Source organism: Coffea arabica, chromosome 5c (genome assembly GCF_036785885.1).
Source record: "Coffea arabica cultivar ET-39 chromosome 5c, Coffea Arabica ET-39 HiFi, whole genome shotgun sequence".
NCBI classification, from domain to species: domain Eukaryota; kingdom Viridiplantae; phylum Streptophyta; class Magnoliopsida; order Gentianales; family Rubiaceae; genus Coffea; species Coffea arabica.
Window position 1 is genome coordinate 11,123,535 of NC_092319.1, and position 8,425 is coordinate 11,131,959.

Genomic DNA, 8,425 nt, shown 5'->3' on the forward strand with positions numbered 1-8,425 from the left:
GGGATTCTCTCTCTAATGCATTTATTTCTCCCACTTTATCTCTCTTAATTAAATCTCTAACTTAAGAATTGAAACCTACTTCAGAAGACAAAGAGTCCCGTCTTTTTCTTACAAGTCTTAGCTGCACCGAGTGAATTCTCAAAACATGGCACGTTTTGAAAAGGATTTCCAAATGGTAATATTTTTTAAACTCTTTTTCAAAGGAAAAAAAACGTATCCAGCGAATGCAACTTTGCTAAAAAATTACATTCGTTGAATGCACCTTTTCATTTGTATAGGCATAAATTTCTTAAACATCACATCTAGTGAATGCATTATTTTAAAAACATATTTTAAAAAACTAATTCACTGAATACGATTTTTTGTTTTAAATCTTTCACTAGAGAGGTCAAATTTAGGGTTCCAATAATTATTGATGCATGCAGGGTTATAGATTGAAGGATGAAACAAACACTCAAAATATTTATGTGGGAGAAGAAATAAATAACTCACAATATTATTAATATCTCAAAATAGTGATGAAAGTCACACTATAATAAAATCCTACAAAGTTTTCTGGACTCTTGTTAGAAAACACACAAAATTAATGTCCTATTTATAACTACTGGATTTGTTGGGAAATAAACCACTTGCACAAGAAATTACCAAATAAAACACGAATTTCTAAATCACACAGCTACTAAAAATTTGATACTAACAAAACTAATAGATAAATAAATAGAATCTTCTAATCTTAGTTTATTATTTCAACATTGACTCTCTTAAACCAATCTCTCCATTGATGTAGGTCCAACCCCATTTCAAGTAATAATCTCCATTGAAAATTCAGTCGCCAAATACACGATGTGCAACTCCATCTTGTTTCCAGTTATCAATTTCATTTTCACACGTGGCATTGGATGGATTTTGTATTTTGCAAACAATTTCTCAACAATTTCTTCTTGATCAAAGTGTTCATTCATAGAAACCTATTCATCAACAGAATCACCAAAGTCACCAAAATAAATGCCAAAGAATACAAAATCATGGATTACTTTCTTGCGAAAATTATCATCACTAAATATTTCAAAATAGCCACTACCATAATCATCCAAAAATTTCACGGTGTCAATCAACTCTTTTGGAGCAAAATATTTTTTAATTCTGATAAAATCCATATCTATCAAATCAAATACCTTTTCATCATCTTGAAGAGAGTCCAAACCAATAAAATTTTCAACAATTCTTTTTTTTATATACCAAATCAGACTTTTCTTCTTCCTTTACCAAATTACAACATTGTTTTTCTGTAACAAATTCATTACTTCCAAATTTCTCTGAATAAGGTATGCAAATCAAAACTATCAATTGATCCAAAATTTTTAATATCAACCGCTCATCAGCAAATCTATCATTCTCAAAATCCACAAACCAATACCAACAACCAGACTTCGATTTGAAAGCATAATTTTTCTCAACGTTTGCAGAACATAGTAAACATCCTTCCAAATTTTCAAGGTATTTTAGTATGACGAACAAAAAAATTGTAAATACTTCTGCCATTGTTTTACGCATCACTTGAAAGAATAATTGTGCCTTCTTTCTGAAAAACATGTTTTGGCAACCCATTTGCAACAACCCAACAAAGAAAATCATCCAATTACATTGTTTGAAACATGTTTTCACTTTTAAAATTCAATCAAAATATGTATGTCTATTTGTGCTTATGGGAGTCAATATAGAAATATTTTTCACAATCAATCAGATCTCTATAAAATTCTGCCATTATTTAACAATTCACATACCTCAATAAATTTTCCTCTTCTTTCTATCAAGTTTTCCTGGCCTCCCTGATTGATTAACCAGTCAAATCCTTCACTCTGAAAACTTGCATCAATCAACAAATATGACGGGGTTCTTTTTTGATCTCTGTCATAACACCCGCAATAATCTGACAATTCGAGACTAATCTTATAGTCAAATTCTTCACCAACCACACACTTTAGGACCAACATTGTGGCCTAACTCAATCAACTATTTACTTTTCGATAACTTTGTACCCTAACTCTCTGACAATGAAAATGTCCAGGAATAACCTCAAAGTCTAGCTTGTGATACTAATTATAGAACTCAAATTTAGAGTTTCAATAATGATTTATACGTGCAAGGTTACAGATTGAAGGATGAAACAAACACTCAATAACTGAATACTTTCCGACAATTTTGTACCCTAACTCTCTGACAGTGAAAACGTTCGGGACTAACCTCATAGTTTGGCTTGTAATACCAATTGTAGAACCCAATTTTAAGGTTTCAATAATGATTGATGCACGCAGGGTTACATATTGGAGAATGAAACAAACGCTCAGAATATTTATGGGGGAGGAAGAAATAAATAACTCACAATGTTGTTAATATCTCAATCTTATGGTTGAATAAGATTCTCTGATCTCTGTCATAAATAACTTACAATAAATAATCCTCTGATCTCTTTCGTAACACCAGTAACAATTTGACAATTTAAGACTAATCTTATGGTTGAATTCTTCACCAACCACATACTTTAGGACCAACTTTGTAGCCTAACTCAATCAACTGAATACTTTTTGACAGCTTTGTGCCCTAACTTTCTGACAGCGGAAACGTTTGAGACTAACCTTGTAGTCTGATTCTGATATCAATTGTAGAACCCAAATTTAGGGTTCCAATAATGATTGATGCATGCAAAATTGAAGGATGAAACAAATAATCAAAATATTTCTATGGGAGAGAAGAAATAAATAACTGATAAATTATTAATATCTCAAAATAGTGAAAAAAGTCACACTACAATAAAACCTTACAAACGTTTTTGGACTCTCTTTAGAAAATACTCTAAACTAATATCCTGTTTGTAACCTACTAGATTTGTTGGAAAAGAAATCGCTTGCACAAGAAATTATCAAATAAAATACAAATTTTTAAATCACTCAACTGCTAAAAATTTGACACTAATAAAACTAGTAGATAAATAAATAGAAACTTCTTGACTTGGTTTATTTTGCCAATAGTCACTCTTTGAGAACTATTATCAAAATGTAGCATGATTTGGGAATTTTGTCTAGCTCGACCGTGGCAGCTCAATAACTAATTCACCTACTTAGCTGGCAAGTCCTTGGTATACGTCAGTAGTGTACTTATCCCTGCTTCGACAGTTACTAAAATGAATGATTAATGACAATACAAATCAATCATTATGATTTAACATCGGGACGTTAACATATACTAAATTATTTATTCGGGTACAATTTGGATATATCTTATTTTCTGGATAGTGGTGATGCCTAGTCAATCATATGAAATAATTGGGACAATTGGAATACAATAATAAAAACACCTTGTGTTTTTGTAATAATTGTTGGTGAGGCCCGTATGTTAGCTTTTCCCGGAAGCAAGAAATAACACATGTAAAGTGGAGATTGAATATTCGTATTTTGACAAGCATAGAAAACATAGGAAGTGCCACCTCATATATGAAAGGATCGATCAACTGAAAAGCTTTGTCTCAAGCAATCAACCTAGCTTTATACGTAAGCATCATTTGTTTGATTCGTTGGCGATGTAAGAACTATGTTAATTAACAATCGATAAGAGTCTTTATAAAAACAGTTTGGATCATTGAGTTTTTTAAAAATTAATTTTTAAATATTATAAAAATTTTTAAAAGGTACTCTAAAAAGTAGTCTTAATTTTTTTTAATTTTTAAAAAAATTTCAAAATATATTTTAAAAACTCTATTTCTCTTAAATATTTCAAACTATATTCTAAAAATATTTCAAAATATATTCTAAAAACTTTGTTACAGTAAAATTTTTTAAAACACGTACAAAAACAACTAATCCAAACGGACATTAAAAGCAAGTCCTCGATTAGGATAATAACATAAGACCACGTAAACTTTTTATCACTATAAAACAAAAACACGAGAAGTGCCACCTCGTACATGTAAGGATCAATCAACTGAAAAGCTTGGTCTCAAGCAATCAACCCAGTTTTGGACGATGTCGTTGTTTAAGAGTGATTGAGATGAATCCGAATTATTGTTCGATGGCGATATTTATTTGACAACAGTTCCTCTCGGCTCCATCCAATACAGTAGCAAGACCTCATGGCTGCAGATACGAAATTGACCTACCATTACCATGCCCGCAAATAAATATATTTGATATTTGAAATACCAACTCCACCACTATTTTCAACAAATAGATAAACTACTTTTTGTATTTTTGGTTTCTTAAGATAATTTTTTGATAGAAACGTATTTATGGGGTTTTTTTTGGATAGGTATTATTTGGAAAATTATTCTGTATTCTGTTTTTCCAAATACTTCCAATCCGAGTGGACTCAATAACTGCCAAACTGTTTTATCTAACAATTTGTTCTCGTGAAGTTTTTTTAAATAAAAGTTCATCACGATTCATCTCTAAATCACACACACAAAAGAAAAAATGATTTCTCGAAGCATTTTTGTCCTTTTTTGGTTTTCTTGTTCTCTGAACTATAAATTTGGATGTTTGATAGCTCAATCATATCAATCTATTGGAGAAGAATGTTACAGGTAATCCCTGCATGAATTAAAAACTTTAACAAATTCTTCATTAATACTGGTCACTTTCTGTGGCCTATAAGCTTGAAATTAAAGTGGTCCAACTTAGGAAAAACTATTAATACTCTTCTTGCTAGGGTGTCAAAGCTATACATGTGTTAATTTATAGCAATTAGAAGAAAAGATGATATGGATATGGTCCTTCTCAAGATTGTACAGAAGTTCGTTAACAAACTACCCACGTTTCCGGTGGCCAGAAGAGAATTTTTAGAGTTCTTTCCGCTATTAAGTTCAAAATTTGAATTCTATACCTGACAATTGGAAGAGAAAGATCTAGGGAGAGGTGGGAGGATTAAAAAAAAAAATTAAAACTGGCTTGTTTTCTATCAAATTGATAAACTACCTAAAAATCAGTTTAGATGTGGTTAATTAATTTCTGGTTATGTCATAGCTAGATGTTCTAAAGTCTATGCCTTCATAGAACTATTCTACAGTTACGAATTTGGCACATAGGGTTTACTAATATGATGCACATATTAGTACTTGTTTAGCATCAAGGTGCTAGAATCTTAGGACATTGGTAATTAAAAAAAAAAAAAAGTGGATAAGCATATGGGTGATTTTGGCACTTTACAATTACTACGGATTTTACATGGGAAAACTATTTGTGAACTTAAAAAAGTATTAAGCATCTCCTTTATTGTTTTAAGGGATGCTACGATAGTTGATACTCTATCCCCAGAACTAAACTGAGTGGCAAGAAAAATGACATTTTAAAGGTTTGCTAATTCACTCGAAACAGAAATGGTTTTATGGCCAAATTAAATTATTTTAGTTGTTTAGTAACCAGTAAGATAATTTGCCCTTTCTCAATATGACAATACCACATAAGGACTTGGAAAAGCAAATGACATATATGATGTCAATCTCTCTCACTTTTCTTTTCTTTTTTTTTTTTCGAAAAGTAGGAAGTTTTAAATTCATAATCTCTTACTTACAATTTCTCTCCCTTTATCACCCAACGCAACCCAACCCACCCCTAAGGCCAATCTCCTTTTTTTTTTTTTTTTTTTTTTTTTTTACCGTAGACGATAAACCTAATCTATCCTATATTAAGGGGAAGAGAGCAGACCTAAGGAGACCCAGAGATAAGCCGGAGGGGACTGAATCACCACCGGACCAGACGGGTGCACAGCACACCCGCTTGGATTTTTTGGAGACAAGCCACTGAAATATGGCATTTTTGATGGGAGGCAAGGTTCGAACCCTTGCTAAGGCCAATCTCCTTGATTTATCCAAATGTTTTGATACCCGGACCGTTAATTGAATTGGCAAGGTGTTAGGGTCATCATTCAATCGATTGGACTGATTCAATTCTAGTTCAATGAAATTTTTTAAAAATAAATTATATATATGTGCACAAAATAAGACATCCAAGGGACTAATTGAAGACTTTATATAATAAAAAGTTCAATATTAAAAGAACTTGGACCTTCATAGATAAATTTCTTAAATTATAAGTTCAAACAAATAAAATTTATCTTAAATGTATCTATCAAAAAAATAATCTTAAATCCTAAAACACCACAATATTCTAAAATTAAACAAAATTTATGTCTTTGGCAATTAGACATTGTAAGTTTAAACTTTAAGCCATGTTTTTTGGAATAAAAGATTGCAACTTTGTTAAAAAAAATACTTAGAGTTTGGAGGAAGCCAAGAAACTAAAAACTAGAAATGAAAATCTCCGGTTCAATGGATCATTCCAATTTGAACGGTTCGCACAGTTTGCATCGATTTTTAAGTTCAATCAATTCAAAGTATGAACTGAATTGGTAGCCGATTTGCAGTCTGACAGGACGAATCAGCCGATCCAACCCGGTTTCAAAACACTTATTGATCCTAAAATTATACATAGAATTTCTTCATGGGAGATTTAGATTCTTTGAACATATATGACAAATCAGCTTATCTATTATTCAGCTTGCACTACTTTGTACAATTCTGACTGGTAAACAAATTACCCATGGAGAGAGCAATCAACTAATTAATTACGTAGCATGAATCAAGATTACAAATGATTAATTTCTACATTCCCACCAGAAGGGAAATGAATGTTTTAGACCTTATTCTCGGTTGCTTTAGATTTTGTAGAATCTAACCATGGAACGTGAATATAGAAAATAATCAAAATCAGCAAAAGCTACTTTTTAGTTGATTGTGAATTTAAACTTTTTTTATTATCAAAGGATCTATAATATAAAGATAAAAATAAACGACAATATCACAAAAATTGATTATCTAAAATCAAAATCTATAATTAACTAAACTAATCAATCGAAATCAAACCCTTAATCTACCCGATCCTCATTCCTATGTGCTCATTTTGCATGAACAAGTACCGGACCAAGCAAAAATCCTGAACTGGTGCTTTACCCATCTCCATAGCAACCAGTACAAATCCTTTTCCTCGTTTTGAGGAAGGCATTCTACTTGTAATTTTGATAAATTAATCAGCAGGCGGGGAAATCATAAGCGTGAAAAGGGGAGGAAAGGATGCATAAGACCTTTTTCATACAATAATCTGGGAACATAAGCATGGGAAATGGTAAAGTTAGCATTCGATCATCTCGTTAATCCAGAAACACATGTTCATATCGGAATATATAGTGAAATAACAAGTTTAAAAAGTTGAACCTCTGAACCAGGCTCCATACTATACATTTCTTGAATAATAAAATTAGAAATGCTATACAGTACTGGAAGTTATAAACACAGTAAATTCATATTCATATCATGAATTTCCTTGAGTTATGATCATTGAGCAGAATTGTTTTTGACTTTTGCCATAAGTGGCACTTTTCTAATTATCATGGTTAGTCTGTTCCAAGTCAAGGCAATCTTCTTCTCTTTCATCCATACCTTCCATTGCACATTACTTGAATCCCTTTGGTGTTATGTTAATGGATGATATTCTCAAAATGCAGAAGAAGAGGTCTTCCACCTTTAATACTGTTTGGAGGAACCAAGAAATGATCAAAAATTAGGCCGTCCCTTCATCTTCACTTTGCCCCTTGTTCTTTTCACGAATTCAAAGAATTCTATTATTTTTCTTGCTTGAAGAGTCAACACATATGTCAATCATTCGGGACTGTTCTTTGTTGTCTTGCCTACCTATGAAAATCCAACATTTCAATAATAAAATTTTTAAAGTATTAATGTTACTAAATGTTTACTCTGATAATCCTATTGAGTGATTCAAACAATTCTACAAAATACTGACATCATCTCAAACTGAATTGGCAACCTATTGAAATGAAGAAAAAAAGAAAATCAGTCTAATTTACATATAGTATATATTCCTAATAATATTTTATAGATATGTTTATTTGAGTATTTGATTTTCAATATAAGTGAAAAAAATGATAAAACTCATTCTCAATTAATTAATCCTAGTGAAACTGGCTGAAACATTTTATCTTCCTTAAGCACATAGAGTTGCATTGAGCGAACAATGCTAATCAAATATGCTTTTTGGGAGGCAACCCTACATTCTTGTATTTTAATTATTTATTTCGTAGTTAGCATTATATTATGGCTAGTGATTTTTTTGTTTATCTTGTAGGTAAACATGAAAGTGGCAGTGTTGAAAAATGCAAATTCTGTTTATGTCGAGTGCTGGTTGTAAAGCCTGACATGCACCGTTTACATTCTGGAGCTAAGAGAAGAGAATGAAAAAAATAAAAATAAAAAAAAAACATGGACAGGACATGTCTGGCTTTGTGTTTGGCTCTGTGGATGGGGAAGGAACAAAGTCTGGATTAGACAGAATGTATCTGACTCTATGTCCAACTCTACAAT